This window comes from Epargyreus clarus, unplaced genomic scaffold (genome assembly GCF_041222505.1).
Source record: "Epargyreus clarus isolate Ecla_fem2 unplaced genomic scaffold, WU_Ecla_fem_2.2 ptg000032l, whole genome shotgun sequence".
NCBI lineage: Eukaryota > Metazoa > Arthropoda > Insecta > Lepidoptera > Hesperiidae > Epargyreus > Epargyreus clarus.
In genome coordinates, this window is record NW_027332237.1 from 2,066,945 (window position 1) to 2,081,616 (window position 14,672).

General features: G+C 37.2%; 1 protein-coding gene across 1 annotated transcript in view; it reads left to right on the forward strand.

Moving 5' to 3' along the window:
- Positions 1-861: 861 nt before the first annotated feature.
- LOC140754959 (multiple PDZ domain protein) overlaps positions 862-14,672 on the forward strand; it is a 193,711-nt gene continuing 179,900 nt past the window's right edge. The window contains exon 1 of the mRNA XM_073090118.1: positions 862-1,087. The gene's annotated coding sequence lies outside the window, so the exon portion shown is untranslated. The remainder of the gene's footprint in view (positions 1,088-14,672) is intronic.

Here is a 14,672-nt window from a genome sequence, read left to right on the forward strand (position 1 = left end):
CAACTCCATATACAGGGTGTCCCGTAAGTACCACGACAAACTTATAAAAAAATATAAAACAATCGATAGTGCAAAAACGGTGACACTTTTACTAAGGTTATTTTTTTTCTCAGACAGGTCAGACCCTCACCCATGTTCTCCCCAAGTTTGTCGTGGTACTTACGGGTCATCCTGTATATAAGGTACAAGGGTTTTACCTGAAACTCACAGATGCGTTGTCATTCTGTACCCATTAAGATAGTCACCCCATTTGAAAGCCGGCACGCTAGAAATGGGTTTGGCGGCAGTACCTTCTCAGTCAACTCATAGTAGCTCCACCTCACGTTGAATTAAATTACAATTAAACCTTTCTTGCATTTAGTTTGCATGGTACCTAAATGATATGCGACTGATTGCAATAAGGCGCTTCAACTTGTCGTGTGCAGTTTCAGTTTCGGAATTTCCAAACAAAAGAAATATAAGTAGGTAAATATATAAACAACGTAGGCCTTTGTGATGTATACAAATATCTAAATATCAAAATTTTGATTAAATGTTTAGTATTTTCAACACAAGTGAAGCCGCGCAACAGAGTAAGTTGCTTTATGAATATTTAAGACAGAAACAAACCACGCACCACATTAGCATGACACAAGTAGGTATAAGCAGTATTAGAGGACAATGTGATTTGGTATTAAATAATTCCGTGGTAGCACACCTAAAAACCTATTGATTGTGTTGAATATCCCCAAATGTGTCTAAAATACTTGTATCATTTCCGGAAAGCCCCAATTTTCGAACGCGCCGCGTTTTGGGCTGTTTCCCATCGATTTCCTAAAGCGCATGTCAATTTTCCCGCCATTCAGTCAGTGCCGCGCCGCCATCACGCTGTGAGGGCGTCCATTGCTTTCGCGCGTATTCTGCCAAAAACACAAAGATTTGAACAAATCAACTCGTTTTACCAAATTCTTAAATACTAAGTGCGGTTTTGTTGAATTTTAAGCGTTTTCTCTGTTATCGTTCAACGTAATTTGTGTGGAGTGTGACGGATTTTCGATAACATTTTTCCACTTAAAATACAAATCGATATACTTACCTAATTGTTCCTGTAAGTACATATGTTCTTTTGGCTGGGATCGAGTTTATTTTTAAGATATTTTTTCCTTGTGGTTTTCAAGGATATGTTGTAATTTTCCTCTCGACTGTACATTTGAAATGTTTTCATTTAATTATGTTGCTGTTGTTATTAGGACTACAATAATATTGAGTTGAGAAAATAGTTATATGTACTAAAGGTTTATTAATTAAATAACAAAGTATAGTATTAAACATAATAATTAACATTAAAACCTATTAAAATGATAAATTTGGACTCTACATATGTTACTTTTCAATTTTAAATTCAAAAACAATATTATATTTTTCTCTTTACTGTAAAATCAATTTTGTAGTAAATCTCTAGTAATTTGGTATAAGCTTCTTACATCACCTCTCGTATAAAGCTTCCGAAAGCTCTCTACTGCATACCAAAATGACGCGCGACATTTTTACCTATGTGATTTTAAGTGGGAAATTTTCTCTACATTATTTTCTAATATCTAAAGTTTATTTGGCCATATAAAGCTCGCTATTAGATAAATAGGTAAGATAAAAAACCAATCAAATGAATTCTGTTACTTTTTTGTTTAAGAATAGCTTATTCATTATGATTCGTTTGGTGCAAACCTTAAATTAAGAACAATTTTCTCTTTTTTTTCAACGGAATTAAATTTTATTTTTTATTTGATAGCCATTGACGAGCTTTAGTGTTATCAATAAAAAATGGGAAAGAATGGAAAATTTATGATTGTGATCGAATTTTGACCACTGAGCGCACTCGTAAAGATAAAAGTTTAAAAGGAAAAGCTGCTCCAAAAACATTTCCATAAAAACATTAAAGTCGCATAAATCTTAAATATTATATCAATAGCAGTGACAGATTTTGTGAAAATATTTCTTATTGAGAAGGCTTTACTTTGCTATTGCAATGTTTTGGCAGCTGTGGGATAGCAATTGGCTTATTTTAACGAACTTCTGAAGTATTCCTGGAATATTATGATAGGGGTTCTAGAAAATATCCCAAAGAACTCTTGTTTAAAGCCGAAGGATGGTGCTGGTTGCTCTGATGCTGTAAATGTGCATTAGACGGTGACTACACTTCATCAGGTAGTACTTATTCTACCAAAACTATTCAATCTATACGTTTTCTTAGAAGAACTTTCATTACTTAAAGGGTTCGTAAGTAAAAAATATTGAAGGTGGCACAACTCTTCATCGTTCGTTTTTTTTAAAACCCTTTGCAGTTTGACGGTAACGTTAACACTGTATCAGGTGTATTGTCTGTAGTGGTTTGATCGATGTGATAATGCATAAATATACGGGGTGTCCCAACTTGGTCCCCAGGAGCAGCAGCTGATCTTCGATTGAACTTCGGTTGGACTCCAGTCCCACCTGAGGTAGCATACGGTGGTAGTAACCTCTTCTCATCACGTAGACTGTATGTTCGCTATATTAATATTATAAAATATAAAAAGGTATTTTAACATTTTTTTAGATTTGGCGGGTAACGAAAATAATCCTCTAATCTTGTAAATGAAGCTCGCTATATTTTTTATCGCACCCAAATTTCCCAACTTTCTTTTCTTTGAATTTTGAGCCGTTATTTTACAGAAGTTGTGAACGATAAATTATAACAAGGGTAAGGGAAATTGGGACAGGCGTTCAAAAGGGCTCTGCCCTACGGCATTACCTTTGTTCTGCGGAAGTAACGCGAAAACAGTGACAAACGAGTCAATTATGTTTGAAATTATAATTAGGAAAACTTTTTATCAAGGCTCCGTCGAAATTTGTGTCGCTCGATTAGCGCGAGCAGACTTGTTATTTTTATAATATTGTTGTAGGAAACCAGCATGTAGTCCATCTGAAGTGAAATGGCTACTGTCGCCAGTGGATTTTAAAATCAACCCCAGAATGAATATAGAAATCGTCCTTTTCTATTTCTAAAAAAATCTCCCAAATAGACAAAAAAACGTAAATTCGTGACAATAATATTTTGTAATCAACTTTTTCGATTGATCCTGTTGGTACCTAATTATAATAAACTATTATAAGATATTTTTGTATACTACCTAGGAAGCTCCTTGTTGGTATTTGATTTCTGAATGATGAATTTAGATTTCTGTTCTTGTTATGGGTGTTTGAGTATTCGTCTTTGTATCCACGACACAGGGAATCCTAGTGTGGGGCTATGAGTGTAGAAAACGTTTTTCTTTCTTTTATCATGGCTTGTAATATTATAATTATTAAACAAATAAAATAATAAAAACTCATAATAAGTATTATTAATAATTCAACAAAGTTGGAAACCCAAAACCCACTAAAGGCAATTGTGAAAGTGGGAGCCAAGTTCAGTACAAACGACATTCGAGATTGACGACGTCGCCAATAAAAGACTTGAGATCTTAACGGGTGCCAAGTTTCATGGAAATAAATCATTGCTATGGGAATGTACAAGGTTCTTCGATTGATAAAAAAATACAAATTGAATGTAAAATATGACAATTTCAAATAATCCAAAACACGTTGAATTTATAACGTGACAATTTTGAAGGTGGTAGAACCCTTTATGGTTCGACTCCGGCGGCACCACCGCCACACCTATTTCTACCTAATAACAGCAGTGCTAGGCGCTGCTGTGTTCCGGTTTGAAGGGTGTGGTAAGCGAGACAGACTTTTCCGAGGCGTTCCAGCTTAGTCCTCAGGGGTAGCGGCGCATCTGTGGCCGACCTCAGGTAGGAATATCTAATCCTATCTGGGGTTGATTACAGATGTCCATGGGCGGCAGTAGCCACTTACCATCAGGTGGACTGCATGCTCGTCTGCTACTCTTATATTATAAAAAAAATAATCCAATCAAATAACCAACGAATTACTCGAAAAACAACTTTTACGTCATCATTTTTATCCTTTGTTTATAATACAATCGTTTTAAAGTTATATTTTTTCTGAAGAGTTTTGAAAAAATAAATAATCTGATTACATAAAAATATTGGCGATGTATGTTTTTCCATTTAGACGAATACAACGACTTCCAATATGTTAAAATTCGTTCGTTGTAAAATTAAAGTGTAAAAAGACGTTTAGGCTGTGGGGTGTGTGAAAGTTCAGGCATACGAGTATATACAAATGCTCAAATAACATTACCCTCCGCTGTCAGGTATAAATTAAACTAGTATGAATAAATAGTATTAACTAGTATAGTAGTATAGTAGTAAAAATTGTTTATACGGTGCGTCATAACATCGTAAGCCAGTTTACGCTTCTATTGCATAAAAAAATGAACAAACAAACTAAGCTTAATATAAACCTAACATTGTGTATGACCTAATTTGGAAACAGCACGTCTGGAACAGAATTATAGTAAATATTAAAAATATATTTTACTTCACTACAATGCTGAAATAATAACAAAATAAAATGTCAAATTCTTGACTGGCCTGTTGCACTACATTTCGTAAAATGGACAGCGAATAAAAAAATAAAAATGACATAGCATAAAAAAACGTTCCGTGATAACCGATGACTGATAAAAATGTTTCAATATTTTTTTATTTTGTACACGAGAAAATTTCATATTGAAAAATTATATTTAGGATATTTTTCTTGCCACGCGTGTTTCTGCTCGCACATGCGTCTCGCACGCACACGTTCCATTTGTATCTAATCGTTTCATTGATATTTTTTCTGTCATGCGTTGTGGCACGCTAGTCTCCTGTACGAACTGTAGTCCTGTAAGAACTGCGACAGATTAGCAAATTAATTAACCTGTGCGTGTAAGAAAAAACGCACGCGTGTAGAAGCGCATGATAGGAAAAAGGCTTGGATGTACCCACTAGTTTTAGATACCCACCACGCAGACAAAGTTGGGGAGATAAGCTAGTGAAATATAGCTATTTCCCGAACATTGTAGTGTGTCCTCTTTTCAACCGTAAACATCGCTTCGGAAATGTGAAGTTTAGATGATTAATGAACTCTCCAGAGAGCAGATAATCACGAGACATCGTCGAACTTCTACATAACTATACGACACTCCGACTTGTATGTAAATTGCATATAAAGATATATATAATAGTACTAAGCTCAGTCTTTGTTTTATTTTGTAATATAGGAGTAGCAGACTGGCACGCAGTCCACCTGCTGATAAGGTTACTGTCACTCATGGACATTTGTAACCAACCCCAGATAGGATTGGATATTTCTACCTGATGTCGGCCACAGATGCGCCACTACCCCTGAGGACTAAGCTGGAACCCTTTGGAAAAGTATGACTTCCTTACCACACCCTTCAAACCGGAACAAAGCAGCGCCTAACACTGCTGTTATTAGGTAGAAATAGGTGTGGCGGTGGTGCCGCCGGAGTCGAACCACAAAGGGTTCTACCACCTTGTTGATGATAAGTGGCCGGCTATGGTCATAAATATGTTAAAAACCCAGAAATGAAGCCCAAATAAGTTAGGCAACAAATGCGTTTCTACCCTGTGAATTAAGTTGGTACACTTTACATAACTGTTTCTGTCTTACCACATTCTTCAAAAGTTCCACAATAGTGTTTAAAACTGCAGTATTATTTCAATCATGTGGCATAGTTGGCACAGACAATAGAGAAACGCCGCAGCCAATCACTAGTTTGAAAGTAATAAATGTTGGTACGCAATATCATTATTGTTAGTGTTATTGTAAAAGTTTTTCTTGTTATTCTCGAGCTATATAAATGGACAATTACGTTTAATAATTGGGTATTTTTATACTTTTCCAATTCAAGAAACTCGGCCTCTTGATCGAAGGGTCCGAGGTTCAAATCTCAGGCACGCACCTCTGATTTTTCAGAGTTATGTGCGTACTAGAAATTAATTATCACTTGCTTAAACGGTGAAGGAAAACATCGTGAGGAAATCTGCATACCTGAGAAATCTTAAAAAGAAAGTTTTCAAAGGTATGTGAAGTCTACCAATACGCACTTGTCCAGCGCGGTGGACTATGGTCTAATCCTTCTCATTCTGAGAGGAGTCTTAGGCCTGAGGAGGAGGATTAGGCCATCGGCCTCCACCCGTGCCCAGCACTGGGACAGTAATGGGTAGATGATGATGATGATAAAATTTTTCCGTATTATTAATATGTATTAATTAGTATTATAAATTGAGCGTTATTTAGTAGGTGTGGCGGTGGTGTCTCCGGAGTCGAACCACAAAGGGTTCCTTTAAAGAATCCTGGCCATCCGTCTCTTGTTGAATGTGAATGTTGTTGTTGAATGTGCCTGACCCAAGGACACCTCATGTGAGGTCGGGACCTCAGTCTTCAAACTATTCAATAGCTCTGAAGTACGTAGGTAGGTATAGTCCGCGCCAAACTTCTAGTCCGCTCTGAAGTTGTTGCGCGCAGGTTTAGTTAGCTTATACCTACTTCGTAACGTAAGGGCACACTAATGCACCTATGTCCCCGCGGACGAGAGCGGGCAGCGGAGGGTGCCGGGGGGTCCCGCGCTGTCTTCGTCCCTAATATCTACAATTTGCTATTACGACGCGACTCGTTTCTATATTCGGAGCGGACTAGCAGTTTGGCGCGGACTATACGGTTGTTATTGAGAGATATAAGTGACATTATGTATTCAAATTCGTTTTGAAAAGTTTTCGTTTAAAATGGTTTTCCAATCTCACACCCCTCCATTTGCATGCATATGCAATATAAAAGCTACGGCTCGATCGAGTGAGCATGTCATCGTGTTGCATTCACTATTTTATTGTGTTTGTATTAAAACTCTAGTTTGCTTAAACGTTATGCAAATAAGGATTTTACCGTTATACGACAAAATTACAGATTTTTTTAAAAGGTTGAAATAGCAAACTAGCATAAAGAAATGATGGTAAATGAACACGGAAGGTGGTAGAACCCTTTTGAATACGACTGCGGCGATGCCACCACCGCCACACCTATTTCTACCTAATAACTGCAGTGTTAGGTGCTGCTGTGTTCCGGTTTGAAGGTTGTGGTAATGGAGATATTCTTTTCCGAGATGTTCCAGCTTAGTCCTCAGGGATAGCGGCGCATCTGTGACCGACCTCAGGTAGGAATATCTAATCCTATCCAATCTGGGGTTGCTTACAGATATCCGTGTGCAACAGTAGCCACTTACCATCAGGTGGACTGCTTGCTCGTTGCTGTTACTCCCATATTATAAAAAAAACATATAACTATTTTCTGAATAACTAAAACCCGTTAAGCCCCGTAGCGCCTAAAAATAACTATATAACTTTATAACTATTTCTTGAACAACTAGAGCCTGGTAGACAACTTGTTTGCGCAGATCTCGACGGGGGGAACGGCAAATTAATCTCAGAACGGACGTCGGCTATAAAAGTTATTATTCGGATGCTTTAGGGTGGTTGCACACAGCCTCTATTAAGGGGATTGTACACCGGCTTTTTGAATAACTGTGCCAGTTTTATCGCTTGAGTATTTTCTTGTAATAGTGCAGTATAATACTGGTTATACAATAGAATAGAAATAGTGCTATAGTCTACTGTTTTCAACAGAAACTAGGTATTTAACTTTTATCGTTATACAAGTTTTAGTTATGTATAATGATAATAGTTTAGTTACTTTTTAAAGAATATAACAGATATGCAAAGTGTTACATACCTGTTTATTAGGAGTGCCTAAACTGTCGACTTTAGGTATATATAGATGTGACAGTGATGCTATCGCAGGGGAATATCAAAAAGCAGTTGGAAATAGATATCCATTTTCAATCCCTCAGGCTTTCCTTTCAGTTGCCACTCTCGCACACACTTAGTCAATCATCGTGCTATAGTACTTTTTTACATGACAGACTATGCAACTAGATCCAAATAACAGTTGCCATCATAAATGTTTAAATAAGATATTATCTGAAATTCTTATGTACATGAGCTGTGCCCTCGACTTCGCGTGGATTCAGAATATAACGTTACAACGCCATCTATCAAGCTCTTTTTCAAAAAATCTTCGTACCGCACACAGGTTATGTAATATTACAAAAATTCTGTTTTGAAGGGTGTGGTAAGGGAGACATACTTTACCGAGGCGTTCCAGCTTAGTCCACAAGGGTAGCAGCGCATTTGTGGCCGGTCTCAGGTAGGATTATGTAATCCTATCTGGGGTTGATTACAGCTGTCTATGGGCGGCAGTAACCACTTACCATCAGGTGGACCGTGTGCTAGTCTGTTACTTCTATATTAAAAATATACTTCTGACTTTAAATTGTAATTTAATAACTTTTAATGGAGTAGATCAATTTGAATAAAATAAAGACGGAATATTAAGTAAAGACACGGACTACTGTATTGATAAATCCATTGAATTGAATTGGGTAGTTTTGGTTTGATGCGACACACAGACAAACAAACAGACAGAAATTCTAATAATGCTAGATATTGCTATTGTTACTTATTGTCAGTTCTGCTAACTATTTATTTGCAAATATATTCGATGAAAAGACGCGAAACTTAACACTCTTTTTAATATACGAGGTAGTACTCGAGATAATACTTGTAGGTAGTACCTACTAAGCCTGTTAAAATCTAGTCCGACATGGACTCGGCGTCACGGAAAGTTCGAGTAGGCCGACGAAACTTTGGCTAAAACTTATTTTAAGATCTGACTCGTATCTTTAGGCTATCACTACTTCAATAACTTCAAAGTTATTCAAGCACTAAAGTAATTATACAATCTTACTTGTGAAACTTCTGAAAGGGAAATAAGTTTCGTTTTTACGGAAACGGCTGTTACGCTGGTGTTACGGAAACTGTTATCTACGTTATGGTATTAAACATACATATTACAATAATACTAGCTGACCCAGCAAACGTTGTGTTGCCATATAAATAAACGAGCTTTTGCCCGCGGCTTCGCTCGCGTTACAAAGTAATATTTTCATCCCCTATTTTATCCCCTTGGGGGTAGAATTGATCAAAATTCTTTCTTATCGGATGCCTACGTCATAACACCTACCTGCATGCCAAATTTTAGCCCGATCCGTCCAGTGGTTTGGGCTGCGCGTTGATAGATCACTATGTCAGTCAGTCACTTTGAGTTAATAAAATTGTTACTTAGGGGTATCAAAAATAGATAGTAGCCCATTCTCAGACCTACTGAATATGCATATAAGATTTGGTGAAATCGGTAAAGCCGTTTCGGAGGAGTACGGTAACTAACATTCACAATGTTATATATAAAGTTTATCTAATTATATTGATGAGCAAAAATTGATAATCAACCCTAGATAGGACTAGAGTCATATCTGACGTCGGTCACAAATGCGTCGCTACCCATGATGACTTAATTGGAATGCCTATTAGAAAGCGTGTGAATGACGGCTGACTTATATATAAGGCGACCATCGTAATCCTAAGCATTAGCAACACATGTGTGACCGGTTACAGGTTGAACTCCTGTTCTATACGGACTGCCGCTCACGGACATCTATAATCAATCCCAGATCAAATTAGTTTCTTATCTGAATTCGGCCACAGATGCGCCGCTACTCCTCTGAACTAAGCTGGAATTCCTCGGAAGAGTATGTCTCCCTTACCACACTCTTCAAAAGAGAATATAGCAGCGCTTAACATTGCTGTTATTAGGCAGAAATAGGTGTAGCGGTAGTGCCGCCTGAGTAGAACCACAGACGGTTCTACCACATTCAAAACTTTGCTACTTTATCCTTATATAATAACTGCTTTACTATAGCTATTATATGTATAATAACTGCTATGCTATAACGAAACGATTATTCAGATGCCAAGCCATAAACGCAGTGACGTCATCGCGTTTCAAGCCACCCCATATTTGCACTTCATGATAGTGAATGCATAATGAAGGCTTTATGTTAATACAATTACACTACGCTTAAAACTGTAAGTCGTGGCTTATGCACTTTTCTACTAATATACTTATAGTGTGTTTGTCTTATCTTCTTCATCAACCCATTACAGTCCCACTGCTGGGCACGGGTCTCCTCTCAGAATGAGAAGGATTAGGCCATAGTCCACCGCGCTGGCCAAGAGCGTATTGGTTTGTGCTATAACATTGACTTACCATATTATTATGCTGTTTTTTATTTTTAATGGAGTAAACGCTATGGTAGTCATTTGAAGATTCTCAACAAATAAAATGTCTATTTCATTATAAAATTGTGGGTTTAAAAGTCGATGCTTATAACTGATAATATTTTACTTAGACGTTAGCATAGGTAATGTCATATGCATTAATTGTAGCACTTTTTCGTCTCATTATACTTATATTATCGGTAATTTTAAGCTCAGAACTGTTAGTAAGTCAAAGCTTACAACTGATAAGTCATTTACTCTCTATCTCTCTTACTACATTTAGTCTCTAGTCTTTTGTTTTTTTGCAAATTTATTTACGTTTTGAAGTAAGAGCCAACGTACATTAGTTAGTAAGCCGATGCTTATAACTCATAAGTCATTATTTACACGTTAAATATTGAACTAGTGTTATGACGTCATCGACCTACTGCGAGATCGACTAATTGCATTTTACGTAGATGAGTGTACAATGATTAACGGTTTTTGATTATGATTACGATGATAACATATACGGTATCAGGTAAATATACATAGTTACACTACACCCAAGACCCTTTGGTGTCTTTGCCGTATTTTTTCAAATATTGTATGGTTTACATAATATATGCAAATGCAATCGTTGTGTTCCATAAGAGAGAAAATAAAAGGATTTTCGTTACGATCTTTGAAACAGAAATAGTTTTGCGTAGGCCTTATGAATGATTTGAAAACATTTGTCCTCACTTGTATCTTTTCAATCCACTTATAACTGCATATTACACACATTAGTTTTGCACATTAGTTTTACACCTTTAGTTGAAATACGAGTAGCATGGATTCCATTCAAGGATAGGCTTCCTTTTTTCAATTCACTGTAGCTCGGTTATAATTTTTGACTATTATAATTTTACTCCAAAATTCTACTAACTAACTAAACTAAATAGGTACGTACTATAATGCGAACTATAATGTGAAGGTGGTAGAACGCTTTTTGGTTCAACTCCGGCAGCACCACCGCCACACCTATTTCTACCTAATAACAACAGCGTTAGGCGCTGCTTTGTTCCGGTTTGAAGGGTGTGGTAAGGGAGACATACTTTTCCGAGGCGTTCCAGCTTAGTCCTCAGGGGTAGCGGCGCATCTGTGGCCTACCTCGGGTAGGAATATCTAATCCTATCTGACGTTGATTACAGATGTCCATGGGCGGCAGTAGCCACTTACCATCAGGTGGACTGCATGCTCGTCTGCTACTCTTATATTATAAAAAAAAAAAATAAAAAAAAAATGCAGCGGTGTGCCAAAGCCTTTGACCTTCATTTTTTCAGTGTCAGCGGCGAAGCCTTAAAAACAATTCGAGAATCGATCTTGGGCTTGTTCTATTAAAAACATCGTTAACCTTTTATGGCACAGAATAATACGGGATTTTCTTAAAGATTTCATTGGACGCTGTTGACTTACATAGCCTGTTGGCTTATATGGACCTGTTGGCTCATATGAACCAGTTGGCTTATATGGACTTGTTGGCTTATATGAACCAGTTGGCTTATATAACACTGTTGGTTTATGAATATGGCACTGTTGGCTTATATGGACCTCTTGGCTTAAGGGGCCTATATAAAAAAGGAATTAGCGTTAAAATACTGATTACATAATGAGGATAAAATAACTACAAGAAATGTAACATTAATTTAGCTTAGTTTATCTTTTAAAAAAAATAAAGTAAGCATATTTTCATAATAAAAAAGTATTAAACGAGTAAGCATTCCACCTGATGGTAAATGGTCACTGCCGCCCATGAATATCTATAACTATCTCTATGCGGAGCAGGAGTTCTACCTGAAGCCGATCACAGATGCGTTGTCATTGAAAACTAAGATCGTCGTCTCATATTAAAACCCATACATAATAAAGAAAACATTAATGCGACAAATAGATAACTTATTTCGTTTGAGAAGTAAGTTAAAACAGATTTGCCAAAGCATGTCCACACCACACAACGGCACAAATAATACAAGGCAATAACGAGCTTAATTAAAATGTCCTGTCCACAGACAGACGGACTTGTTGTGTAACTGTTTGTGTCAAACAAACCGTTTCGAATGGGTTTTTCCATGCAATTTGAAAAGCATTTATTGGAGCCCTCCAAAATAGCAGGCGAATGTAGTTTGACGTCCCCATATAATTCGTATAGTCCGCGCCAAACTGCTAGTCCGCTCTGAAGTTGTTGCGCATAACTACAAGCATATATTCCGTAGCAAAATAAGGGCATACTTACGCAGCTATGTACCAGTGGACGAGAGCGGGCAGCGGACGTTTGCCGGGAGGGGTCCTGCGCTGTTTTCGTCCCGCTAATATCTATAATTATCTATTCGACGCGTTTCTATATTCAGAGCGGACTAGCAGTTTGGCGCGGACAATAGCTACCGATGATCAAGATGTATGGTCGTATGGTTTGTATAGGTCCTATCATAGTATAAACAGCAAATATCGTATAAGAAATACTTTTGTCACAAAGTAACACTCGCGAATAAAAAAAGAGACTTGTCAAAATATGAAGATTTGCTGATTGAATACTAATAAATCCGAAGTCGCTGATGGGTTGTTTTAGCAAATCAAAACGGCGTATTTGTTTTGCCCCAATATAGAAAATAAAGTAAATAAATGTTTGAAATTATCATTATTGGAGTTAATGAACAGCGAAATATCACCAAAACTAAACATACACCAAAACCAAAACTAAAAATAACATATCTGCTATTAAGAAAATCGAAAAAAAATAAGACGTGACACCCTAATGTCCAAACCATTCAACGGCACAAATAATACAAGGCAATAACGAGCTTAATTAAAATGTCCTGTCCACAGACAGACGGACTTGTGTAACTATGTCTCCAACAAACCATTTCGAATGGGTTTTTCCATGCAATTTGAAAAGCGTTTATCGTACGGTAAAATAAATAAACGCTTTCCATTTTGTTTGCAGTGTTAGTGGAGTACATAGAAATTCTGCCTAGCAAACAGGTTGTTCAAGGTTCAAATCCGTACCTGGGACCCGAACCTTTGATTTTTAAAGAGGTACCGTAGTTGTTAGAAACAAAACTTTAGAGTCCCAGGCACGTACTTTCGAATTTCAGTGTGGGAATTAGAAATTAATTATGACATTCTTTATAGGTAATGTGGTGGAAATATTACAAAACTTGTTACAGAACTGAGAGTTCTATAAAAAAACTATTAAAGGCACATGAAGACTACCAATCCGCACTTGACTAGCTTGGTCAACTATGCCTAAACCCTTTCACTTTGTGAGGAGACCCGTGCCCAGCAGTGGGACAGTAATGGGTTCATGAGGACGCTTTCGATACTTATAGGTTAAACTAGAAGTCGTTACCACACACACACACACCGACGAGTAACACCCAGACCCAGAACAGAAATCGCTATTAATAAAATTAATCAATGTAATGCATGTTTTGCCATCCCAAGATTAATGTAACAATTTCTGCTTAATAACACTAATATTTCGTAATAACATTAACAATTTCTGCTTATTAAAACACCGACATTTAACAATTCCTTGCTTTCAACTTTCAATATATTCAAATATCGATCTTTAGTAGGTATTTTCAACCTTAAAAGTACCAAATCGACTGTAGTCGTAACTCAAGAGTAACTGAATAAAGTCCAATGGGAATGCCTCACGTTCCCCATGAGAATACTAAACCTAATAAATACCTCACATTTAAAACATCAGGCCCTTTGTCTCCAAAACAATATCTTTGAGGTCCCTCCACCCTTAGCACAAAGGGTTGCTCTAGGGAAATTTGCGGGAAAATCAAATATTGTTGTACTTGTAATAAGACAATAATCTACATTTGAACGCTTGGGACCGAAAAGAAGAGTTAATGGCTTTGGTATAAATTTGTTTATATAAGCAGTGATAGGTTTGAATGTGGTAGAATCTTTTCTGGTTCCACTCTGGTGGTAGCACTGCCACACCTATTTCTGCCTGATAACAGCAGTGTTAAGCGCTGGCTGTATTCTGATTTGAAGGGTGTGGTAAAGAGACATACTTATCCGAGGCATTCCAGCTTAGTCCTCAGGGGTAGCGGCGCATCTGTGGCCGACCTCAGGTAGGAATATCTAATCCTATCTGGGGTTGATTACAGATGTCCATAGGCGGCAGTAGCCACTTACCATCAGGTGGACTGCATACTCGTCTGCTACTCCTTATTAAAAAAAAATCCATGTACAGACACGCAAAACTTACATTCTTATTATTATGTATAGATTGGAGAAGATAAATGAGCTAGCAGTCTTATGGTAAGTGGTAGCATTAGTCGTTCAGGCAGCCATATTCCTAGATTTAGATAAAAAAGAATGATCGGGTCGTTAATGGGGTAGCGCTAGAAAAAATATCGATTAATTCTCACTTGAGAGGGCACGTTGTAGATTCTTTCATATTTGTCGGTTAGGGAGTTTATTTATAGAAGGGGTTAGAATCCAAGAAGTCCATCTGATACTAAGCGATCATTGCTG